A 12,358-nucleotide genomic window follows, 5' to 3' on the forward strand; every position below is an offset into this window, starting at 1 on the left:
TCCCAGTGCACCAGGCCCGAGCACTTTTCTCATGCACCCCAACCTGGGCTGGTGATCTGTTTCACCCTAAATAATATATATGTTTCAGTGCTGTTCTCTCGAAACATCCCACCCTCGCCTTCTCCCAGAGTCCACAAGTCTGCTCTATACATCTGAGTCTCTTTTTCTGTTTTGCATATAGGGTTATCGTTACCATCATTCTAAATTCCATATATATGTGTTAGTATACTGTAATGGTCTTTATCTTTCTGGCTTACTTCGCTCTGTATAATGGGCTCCAGTTTCATCCATCTCATTAGAACTGATTCAAATGAATTCTTTTTAATGGCTGAGTAATATTCCATGGTGTATATGTACCACAGCTTCCTCATCTATTCGTCTGCTGATGGGCATCTAGGTTGCTTCCATGTCCTGGCTATTATAAACAGTGCTGCGATGAACATTGGGGTGCACGTGTCTCTTTCAGATCTGGTTTCCTTGGTGTGTATGCCCAGAAGTGGGATTGCTGGGTCATATGGCAGTTCTATTTCCAGTTTTGTTTAAGAAATCTCCACACTGTTTTCCATAGTGGCTGTACTAATTTGCATTCCCACCAACAGTGTAAGAGGGTTCCCTTTTCTCCACACCCTCTCCAGCATTTATTGCTTGTAGACTTTTGGATAACAGCCATCCTGACTGGCGTATAATGGTACCTCATTGTGGTTTTGATTTGCATTTCTCTGATAATGAGTGATGTTGAGCATCTTTGCATGTGTTTGTTAGCCATCTGTATGTCTTCTTTGGAGAAATGTCTGTTTAGTTCTTTGGCCCATTTTTTGATTGGGTCATTTATTTTTCTGGAGTTGAGCTGGAGGAGTTGCTTGTATATTTTTGAGATTAATCCTTTGTCTGTTGCTTCATTTGCTATTATTTTCTCCCAATCTGAGGGCTGTCTTTTCATCTTGCTTATAGTTTCCTTTGTTGTGCAAAAGCTTTTAAGTTTCATTAGGTCCCATTTGTTTATTTTTGTTTTTGTTTCTAAAATTCTGGGATGTGGGTCATAGAGGATCCTGCTGTGATTTATGTCGGAGAGTGTTTTGCCTATGTTCTCTTCTAGGAGTTTTATAGTTTCTGGTTTTACATTTAGATCTTTAATCCATTTTGAGTTTATTTTTGTGTATGGTGTTAGAAAGTGTTCTAGTTTCATTCTTTTACAGGTGGTTGACCAGTTTTCCCAGCACCACATGTTAAAGAGATTGTCTTTTTTCCATTTGTATATCCTTGCCTCCTTTGTCGAAGATAAGGTGACCATAGGTTCGTGGATTTATCTCTGGGCTTTCTATTCTGTTCCATTGATCTATATTTCTGTCTTTGTGCCAGTACCATACTGTTATCCATTTTAAATACAGCAGTGAAGACACTTTTGCTTTAAATTAGATGCTTTTATTTTATTAATCAGCTATTGAAAATGCATACTCTTGTATGATAATCTGGTTGTCATCTTTCTTCTTCAGTTCAGTTCAGTTCAGTTCAGTTGCTCAGTTGTGTCTGACTCTTTGCGACCCCATGGACTGCAGTATGCCAGGCCTCCCTGTCCATCACCAACTCCCAGAGTTTACTCAAACTCATGTCCATTGAGTCAGTGATGCCATCCAACCATCTCATCCTCTGTCATCCCCTTCTCTCCTGCCCTCAATCTTTCCCAGCATCAGAGTCTTTTCAAATGAGTCAGCTCTTTGCATCAGGTGGCCAATGTATAGGAGTTTCAGTCAACAACAGTCCTTCCAATGAGTATTTAGGACTGATTTCCTTTAGGATGGACTGGTTGGATCTCCTTGCAGTCCAAGGGACTCTCAAGAGTCTTCTCCAACACCACAGTTCAAAAGCATCAATTCTTCAGCACTCAGCTTTCTTTATAGTCCAACTCTCACATCCATACATGACTACTGGAAAAACCATAGCCTTGACTAGACAGACCTTTGTTGGCAAAGTAATGTCTCTGCTTTTTTTTTTAATTTATTTATTTTTAATTGGAGGATAATATTCTACAATATTATGCTTGGTTTCTGCCATATATCTGCCATATATCAACATAAATTAGCCATGGGTATACATAGGTCCCCTCCCTCTTGAATCTCCCTCCCACCTCCAACTCCATACCACCCCTTTTGGCTGTCACAGAGCACTGGGTTTGAGCTCCTTGCACATTCACTTATAAAACGAGAACACTCAAACCAAACTTACTGAGTTTTTTTTTTTTAATCTGCTGTTTTTATTTTTTTTTTTCATTTATTTTTATTAGTTGGAGGCTAATTACTTTACAATATTGTAGTGGTTTTTGTCATACATTGACATGAATCAGCCATGGATTTACTACATGTATTCCCCATCCCGCATATATATGGAATTCAGAAAGATAGTAACGATAACCCTATATGCAAAACAGAAAAAGAGACACAGATGTACAGAACAGAATTTTGGACTCTGTGGGAAAAGGCGAGAGTGGGGTGTTTCAAGAGAACAGCATGTCTCTGCTTTTTAACATGCTGTCTAGGTTGGTCATAACTTTTCTTTCAAGGAGTAAGCGTCTTTTTATTTCAAGGCTGCAGTCACCATCTGCAGTAATTCTGGAGCCCCTAAAAATAAAGTCTGACACTGTTTCCACTGTCTCCCCATCTATTTCCCATGAAGTGATGGGACCAGATGCCATGATCTTAGTTTTCTGAATGTTGAGCTTTAAGCCAACTTTTTCACTCTTCTTTTTCACTTTCATCAAGAGGCTCTTTAGTTCCTCTTCACTTTCTGCCATAAGGGTGGTGTCATCTGCATATCTGAGGTTATTGATATTTCTCCCGGCAATCTTGATTCAGCTTGTGCTTCTTCCAGCCCAGCATTTCTCATGATGTACTCTGCATATAAGTTAAATAAGCAGGGTGACAATATACAGCCTTAACATACTCCTTTCCTGATCTGGAACCAGTCTGTTGTTCCATGTCCAGTTCTAACTGTTGCTTCTTGACCTGCATACAGGTTTCTCAAGAGCAGGTCAGGTGGTCTGGTACTTCCCATCTCTTTTAGAATTTTCCACAGTGTATTGTGATCCACACAGTCAAAGTCTTTGACATAGTCAATAAAGCAGAAGTATATGTTTTTCTGGAACTCTCTTGCTTTTTTGATGATCCAGTGGATGTTGGCCATTTGATCTCTGGTTCCTCTGCCTTTTCTAAAACCAGCTTGAACATCTGAAAGTTCAAGAACATGAAGAAGTTCATCTTTCTTCTTCAATTGATTGAAATATCTGTAAAGCAGTGATTATAAGTGCTTTTGCTTCAGGGTTACCTAGTTCCTAGCATAACATCCCTCCCAGAATAATCAATCAGTAAATATTTTTAATTGATTAATTAAGTGAACTTTTTTCCTAATCTTAACCAATTGAAATATTACATGTGCTCTTTTTAACAAAAATTTGGAATCAATTTTGTACTAACTCCCATTTACTTGAGTATCTCTTTTTGTAATAGGAAATGCGACAGCAAGAACTGATCAAATGTCTATGTTTTGACACATTGGTGATACTGCCAGTGTCCAAAATTAGATTGTAGATAATTTGCATCTGAGTCCACATACCAAAATCCTGATGGTCAAAGTCAGCATAATTTTCTTTCTAAATCGACAGTCAGATTATGACATCCTACTTCTTCATACTCTCAAACAGCCACCTATGAACATTAGGTTAATGTCTAAATCTCTAGTGTGTAAAGTGTAGGGGAGGAAAAATTCTCCTCTCCCTATAAGGGTCTCTGGCTGAGCATAAGCATTAAACTAACAGGAAAGAGGTAAGCAGACTGGAAAGTGTACAATATTTATTAAAATTTTATATGTACATGAGGATCTTCATAAGAGAATGTAGCATTGAATAAGTGACCAGAGCAAAAAAAAAAAAAAAAAAAGGTTAGACAAAGAAATGATAAATCTGTGCAGAAATGGCAAGACTCGGGGCTTTGGGCAAGGCACAGTAAGTTGAGGGGAAGCGACTAGAGAACATGTGGAGGAGGCAGGAATGAGGAGAGATAAGGGTTATTTTAGCATACTCATTTATTCAGACCCATTTGAGCATTGCATCCCAGTCTCTGGAGATTCAGTTCAGTTCAGTCACTCAGTCATGTCCGACTCTTTGCAACCCCATGGACTGCAGCATGCCAGGCTTCCCTGTCCTTCATATCCAAGGCCTTTCCTGGGTCTTCCTGCTTATCTCTTAAGGACCATCTCTTGCCACCCTCTTCCACTTCTCAAACTGCCTACTTGCTATTCCCAATCCCTTTGGCCTGGTAAAATCTTGCTACTAGTCAACATTCAGCACAGGAATCAGCTCCTGTTGGACAACTCCTACTCCCAGCTGGGTGAAGTGACTGTCCTTTCTTCTGCAGTGTTACACATTGTTGTCTATATAATTGATCACTAGAATATTATTGATCTCCCCTGCCCAAGAGTCAATGTCATACCAGTGAACTCTCCTTGATCAAGAATAAGAAACATTTTTTCATTTACTTATATTAGTTGGAGGCTAATTACTTTACAATATTGTAGTGGATTTTGCCATACACTGACATGAATCAGCCACGGATTTACATGAGGTCCCCATTCCGATCCCCCCTCCCGCCTCCCTCCCCATCCCATCCCTCTGGGTCTTCCCAGTGCACCAGCCCTGAGCACTTGTCTCATGCATCCAACCTGGGCTGGTGATCTGTTTCACCCTTGATAGTATACTTGTTTCAATGCTATTCTCTCAGAACATCCCACCCTCGCCTTCTCCCACAGAGTCCCAAAGTCTGTTCTATACATCTGTGTCTCTTTTTCTGTTTTGCATATAGGGTTATCATTACCATCTTTTTAAATTCCATATATATGCATTAGTATACTGTATTGGTCTTTATCTTTCTGGCTTACTTCACTCTGTATAATGGGCTCCAGTTTCATCCATCTCATTAGAACTGATTCAAATGAATTCTTTTTAATGGCTGAGTAATATTCCATTGTGTATATGTACCATAGCTTCCTTATCCATTCATCTGCTGATGGGCATCTAGGTTGCTTCCATGTCCTGGCAATTATAAACAGGGCCACGATGAACACGGGGGTGCATGTGTCTCTTTCAGATCTAGTTTCCTCAGTGTGTATGCCCAGGAGTGGGATTGCTGGGTCATATGGCAGTCAATATATTGTGAAAATGAGTATACTACCCAAAGCAATCTATAGATTCAATGCAATCCCTATCAAGCTACCAATGGTATTCTTCACAGAACTAGAACAAATAATTTCACAATTTGTATGGAAATACAAAAAACCTTGAATAGCCAAAGCAATCTTGAGAAAGAAGAATGGAACTGGAGGAATCAACCTGCCTGACTTCAGACTATACTACAAAGCCACAGTCATCAAGACAGTATGGTACTGGCACAAAGACAGAAATATAGATCAATGGAACAAAATAGAAAGCCCAGAGATAAATCCACATACCTATGGACACCTTAACTTCGACAAAGAAGGCTAGTATATACAATGGAAAAAAGACAACCTCTTTAACAATGGTGCTGGGAAAACTGGTCAACCACTTGTAAAAGAATGAAACTAGAACACTTTCTAACACCATACACAAAAATAAGCTCAAAATGGATTAAAGATCTAAATGTAAGACCAGAAACTATAAAACTCCTAGAGGAAAACATAGGCAAAACACTCTCTGACATAAATCACAGCAAGATCCTTTATGACCCACCTCCCAGAATATTGGAAATGAAAGCAAAAATAAACAAATGGGACCCAATGAAACTTAAAAGCTTTTGCACAACAAAGGAAACTATAAGCAAGGTGAAAAGACAGCCTTCAGAATGGGAGAAAATAATAGCAAATGAAGCAACAGACAAAGGATTAATCTCAAAAATATACAAGCAACTCCTGAAGCTCAATTCCAGAAAAATAAATGACCCAATCAAAAAATGGGCCAAAGAACTAAACAGACATTTCTCCAAAGAAGACATACAGATGACTAACAAACACATGCAAAGATACTCAACAGCACTCATTATCAGAGAAATGCAAATCAAAACCACAATGAGGTACCATTACACGCCAGTCAGGATGGCTGCTATCCAAAAGTCTACAAGCAATAAATGCTGGAGAGGGTGTGGAGAAAAGGGAACCCTCTTACACTGTTGGTGGGAATGCAAACTAGTACAGCCGCTATGGAGAACAGTGTGGAGATTCCTTAAAAAACTGGAAAAAGAATAAGAAATTTGCGGCTTCTCTGGTGGTCCAGTGGTTAAGAATCTGGATTCCAATGCAGGGGACTCTGGTTCAATCCCTGGCCTGGGAACTAAGATTCCACATGCCTCAGGGCAACTAAGCCTGAGCACCACCAACAACAAACCCTCGAGCTTCATAGCCTGCAAGCCACAACTAGAGAGCCTGAGCACCAAAACAAAGATCCTGCATGCCACGACTAAGATCCAAGGCAGCCAAAATAAAGAAAAAAAAATTTTTTTTAAAGAATAGAAACTTCATCTCCCGTGTCCATGACTGGTGTTCTACAGGGAATCTCCCTTCTCTTCTGAGATTTATACCTTCTCATATAGTCCTCTCACAACTTACTACATAAGTCATGGACAAGTTAGAGGATGGTACACACTAAACTGCTGTCATTAATATCATTACACATTTTCTAAACATACAACTACATATGTGTCTTCCTACATTTATGAATATGGTCATATTTTATCATTTTTTCACAGATTACAAAGAATACACAGAGAAAAATACGGGAGGATAGATATAAATTATCGAACAATGAAGTGGTGGTGATTTTTAGGTGAATTGTTTTTGTTCCTACTTCATATATCTACTTCATATTTGATCAACATAAATTGAATATAAGGTGCACAATGTGATGTTTTGATGCATATATACATATATATACACTGTGAAATGATTAACATAATCAATGAAATTAACATATACTATATTCTTTTCATAACTGCAATTTTTGTCTGTGTGATGAAAATCTCTTAAAATTATAACTATATGATTTCTTGAGAATATTTTTAGCTATAGTTACAATGCTATCCATTAGATCACTAGAATTTATACATTCTGCATGACTGAAAAATTGTACCTTTTTACATGATTGTCCAGAGATGTCAGAAGATGTCTCCAAGAATAAGAAACTCAGAGAGAAATAGTTGAGGAAATTCAAAACCAGATCACAGCCTTCATCCATTTCCAAATCAATCTAATGACATGAAGGACACATGACTTTGGAAAGTCACAGGCTCTGAGTAGGATGTACTGTGCACAGTCAAATGTGGCATGACCCTCTCCAGTGCTAGGACAGCAGATGTTCACCAGGAAGTTCCTGGTAAACTTCCAATGGAAACAGAACTCACTCCACAATCTCCTGCATTGCAGGTAGATTCTTTACCATCTGGGCTAACAAGGAAGCCCCACTATTTCCTAGTATCCAATTTACCACTAGGGTTTCCACCAACCAATTTTATAGTCCACATCATGGGCAGCTAGAAAAGCTGAAAACTCTGTTCCTGCTCCAAAATTATTTCTCCTTTGGAAAAAATATGTGAGCCACCTGCTTTCAGATTTGCTTGGTCTTGATCCCATAAATGATGGGGTTCAGCATAGGTGGAGCCAGAATGCAGACATTAGCCAACAAGGTGTGAATATGAGGTAGAATGTGGCAAAAAAAAAAAAAAAAAAAAAACCTCTGAGTAAGTGTCGTGAAGATGGCAGGTTCATAAAAGAGAATGATAATGCAGACATGAGAGTCACACGTGTTGAGAGCATTGTGACAAGCATCTTGGGAAGACATGTGGAAGATGGCATGGAGAACTGGCACTTAGGAAACAAAAATTAGCAGGGTATCTAAAACCACTGTTGACATTAGGACAAAGAGTCCATACCAGATGTTCACCCGAATGTCATTGCAAGCATATTTGGCCAAGCCAATGCGTGCACAACCGGTGTGTGGAATGATATTACTTTGGCAGATAATAGATCTCTTAAAAAGAAATACTATAGGGAAAATTATACAATAACTTCTTAGAAAGATGGTAACACCAATTTTCCCAATCAGTATATGTGTAAGAACAGTGGTGTATCTCAGAGGCTAGCATATGGCAATGTAGCGGTCAAATGCCATCACCAGCAAGATCCCTGACTCAGAGACAAAAGTGTAGTGAAAGATGAAGACCTGAGTGATGCGACAATTCAGGGAGATCTCCCCAGCATGAAACCAGAAGATGGCCAAGGCCTGAGGGACTGTACACATGGAGAGGACAATGTCTGCTCCAGCCAGCATGCAAAGGAAGAGGTACGTGGGTTCATGGAGGCTGCACTTTATAACTATGATGATGAGCAGGCTGTTACCCAACAAAGCAAGGACATAAGAAATGAAGAAGGGGATGGATATCTACATATGCTGGTCCTCGAGGCCAGAGATGCCCAACAAGTGGAAGACTGTGACTGACACCAGTGTGGTTTTAGGAAAGCATGTCTTTGCAGACCACCAGAGACATAGCCTTATGCTCACAGACAGATGAAAATCCAGACTTGCCTGAAACATTCTTTGTAATGTCACAAAGACGGTTGGCATGTCTCATACCCTCCGTCTTCTTTGGACATGCAAATAAGAAATAGGAAAATTCAACAGAGTGTATTCTTTTTTTTTTTTTTTCCATTTATTTTTATTAGTTGGAGGCTAATTACTTTACAGCATTGCAGTGGTTTTTGTCATACATTGAATTAGCCATGGATTTACATGTATTCCCCATCCCGGTCCCCCCTCCCACCTCCCTCTCCACCCCATCCCTCTGGGTCCTCCCAGTGCACCAGGCCTGAGCACTTGTCTCATGCATCCAACCTGGGCTGGTGATCTGTTTCACCCTAGATAATATACATGTTTCAATGTTGTTCTTTTGAAACATCCCACCCCCAGGTTCTCCCATAGAGTCCACAAGTCTGTTCTATACATCTGAGTCTCTTTTTCTTTTTTTGCATATAGGGTTATCGTTACCATCTTTCTAAATTCCATATATATGTGTTAGTATACTGTAATGGTGTTTATCTTTCTGGCTTACTTCGCTCTGTATAATGGGCTCCAGTTTCACCCATCTCATTAGAACTGATTCAAATGAATTCTTTTTAATGGCTGAGTAATATTCCATGGTGTATATGTACCACAGCTTCCTCATCCATTCATCTGCTGATGGGCATCTAGGTTGCTTCCATGTCCTGGCAATTATAAACAGTGCTGCAATGAACATTGGGGTGCACGTGTCTCTTTCAGATCTGGTTTCCTTGGTGTATATGCCTAGAAGTGGTATTGCTGGGTCATATGGCAGTTCTATTTCCAGTTTTTTAAGAAATCTCCACACTGTTTTCCATAGCGGCTGTACTAGTTTGCATTCCCACCAACAGTGTAAGAGGGTTCCCTTTTCTCCACACCCTCTCCAGCATTTATTGCTTGTAGACTTTTGGATAGCAGCCATCCTGACTGGCGTGTAATGGTATCTCATTGTGGTTTTTATTTGCATTTCTCTGATAATGAGTGATGTTGAGCATCTTTTCATGTGTTTTTTAGCCATCCGTATGTCTTCCTTGGAGAAATGTCTGTTTAGTTCTTTGGCCCATTTTTTGATTGGGTCATTTATTTTTCTGGAGTTGAGCTGGAGGAGTTGCAGACATATCTCCAGATAATCAAATGAAGCATATCATTGTGTATATTTCTCCTACAGAGGATTATGAACATATAGTGGAAATCACTACATGTACCTGTGCAGGCTGTAACTAGAGGTTTCCTGAATTTGTGGTGGATAGTTTATCATAAGAAGAATGAAAAGAAGAGAAAGCAATAGGAAACTTGTGGGTAATCAAATCGAAGTATGGCCTGTTCATGAACACTTTGTTCCAATCCAGGCAATTGTGCAGAGAGAACACTGAAGAAAGCAGGGTAGGTGGTGTACAGGCAGCTTTGGCCTAATTGAAGGATATGAGATTTGTATCTCTCTGACTTCATCCCATACAATTTACACACTTGTAAAGGGCTTCAGGAGACTTTTAAGAGAGAAAACAACACAGCCTGTGTGCCTGAGGTGACACTCCTCTGGTTCACACGTTAGGGAACTAAGTTTAGAAATGACTGAAATTGGAAAATAGGACATTATTGCTGAGAGGAGTTGGGCATGATATTTGGAAAACTTTTCAGCAGGTGGAAATATTATTTGGTTCTTAGTGTATACTCATTAATTCATTCATTAACCTAGTCAGTCAGGAAGCAGGAACTAATTTTCAGGCACCACACTACAAACGGGATATAGAAAAATAGGAATTTATCTGAGTCCTATGGGCCCTTGGTCCTAGATAACACCAAATTTGTAGGCAGATTTGTTGAAGACTTGGAAACAAATGTTAATTCCCCCTAACAAAGGGGTATTTAAACTTTCTAGCTCTGTAGCTAAGTTGTATCTTATGCTTATTAACATTAACTCTTTACTCCTGGTAACCTCTTGGTGCCCCTGGTTTCTTTCTGGGGAGGAAAACTGACTCCAATTCCCATCCTCCAGATGCTGGGAGAAAGTGTTCTGCCATCAGAGTCAGCAATCCTAGGAGTCCAGTCAGCTGCCTGGGTCAGGGCACTCTCTCCCCAAGGACACATGGCTGCTTTTAAGGTTCTCTCCAGCGAGAGCAGCTGATTTCCACTAACCAACCAGTTTGATGCTTCTGGTCTCCGCCAGACTTTCTGCACATATGTAAATAGCTTGTCCCCTCTAGTTTGTCAGGGACATAAAACCAGCCCAGTCCTTACCTTGGTCCTGGAACCACCCCACCCTTGGGCATCTAATTCACCTAAGACTTTCCTAAGTCTTCAGGAACAGACATAAGACTGATGATCAAAGTCAGCTTGTTGGGGTCTGGACACTTAGCTACTTATCGTCTGTCAGGACAGCCCTTGCCAGAAACACTTACATTAGGGCCCTGGCGACAGCTGTCTCCACCAGCCATGCCTCCTCCCAAACGGCCTAGATCCAGGCTTCAGTCCATCCACGCAGCACCCCTCAGCCCTTCCTTCCTGCTTCCTCTCCTTCTCTCCCCACGTGCCCCGATCTCCTCCTCACACTGGTTAGGATGTTTTACTACCAAAAAGTTCTTCCAGCATAACCAGCAACTTTGCTACAGTGCTGTTTTAATACTTATACTACCATTGAATACCGAGTTAAATTAACAAAAATCAAAGTTATTTTCAATCTGCTCTATCAAATACACACAATTCGTATGTAAAGATGATTTTCAATTTTTATTCTTCACATGAGGATGATTTGAGTTATATTTATCCATAGAGTAGTGACTTCCCTGGTGGCTCAGATGGTAAAGAATCTGCCTGCAATGCAGGAGACCTGGGTTCAATCCCTGGGTCAGGAAGATCCCCTGGAGAAGGGAATGGCAACCCACTCCAGTATTCTTGCCTGGAGAATTCCATGGACAGAGGAGCCTGGCAGGCCTACAGTCCATGGGGTCGCAAAGAGTCAGATATGACTGAGCGACTAACACTTCCCCTTTTTCACTTTATCAGTAGTTTTAAGAGTCATGTTTTAGAGTTATATATAATGAGTCTTCATTTTTTCTAGAGCATATGAAAATGTTCATGCACAATTTTTAGAACACTTGACATTTGCGACACATTTTATTTTGTTTGCCAGCCTAGAGTATCATTCCATTTGCTGCTTAATCACCAAAAATCCACATTTATGCTTGTTGAGGGAAAAAATGCTAATTCTTTTTGTATATTTTTTGAAAGCAATTTTGTCTACTCATCCTGAATGTATTCATAAACTTTTTAAGTTAGAAATAAGTTTATATTCAATAAACTATAAAAGTATATTTGTAGATTTTTTTTCAAGACAAAGGATGGCATAATCCACCTTCAAAACATGTGTTTTGCTATAAATAGACAGGCTTTTCAGAAACCAGTTCTAAGTCTTATAGCTCTACCTTTTAATTTGTTTGTTCACATACGCCAGTGTTTCTCTAGTGGGCAGTTCCCCTCACTGAGCTAGGTAACTGAAAGCTTGACTTTGTTGGACAATAGGCTTATTTCTGGGGCTCTTACACTGATGTGGCAAGAACAGTGTCACTGATCTCCAACCTCCCAGCCTTGTTAGAATTATTTTACACAAGATTAATCATTTTTAATGGCTAAGCATTGCCATAGGCACTGTGATCACGTACTTTGAGCCATAGGAGAAAAAAATCATTATTTTTTGTCAAAATAAACTTTATAAAGAAAGCTCTGCTAGATAAAAAATTTAAGTAAAAT

The 12,358-nt window shown here is 39.7% G+C and overlaps 1 pseudogene; it reads right to left on the reverse strand.

The window, feature by feature from the left end:
• Nucleotides 1–7,621: 7,621 nt before the first annotated feature.
• Nucleotides 7,622–8,537, reverse strand: LOC139034162 (olfactory receptor 52B4-like; annotated as a pseudogene).
• Nucleotides 8,538–12,358: the final 3,821 nt, after the last annotated feature.

Source organism: Odocoileus virginianus, unplaced genomic scaffold (assembly GCF_023699985.2).
Source record: "Odocoileus virginianus isolate 20LAN1187 ecotype Illinois unplaced genomic scaffold, Ovbor_1.2 Unplaced_Contig_30, whole genome shotgun sequence".
Classification (NCBI taxonomy): domain Eukaryota; kingdom Metazoa; phylum Chordata; class Mammalia; order Artiodactyla; family Cervidae; genus Odocoileus; species Odocoileus virginianus.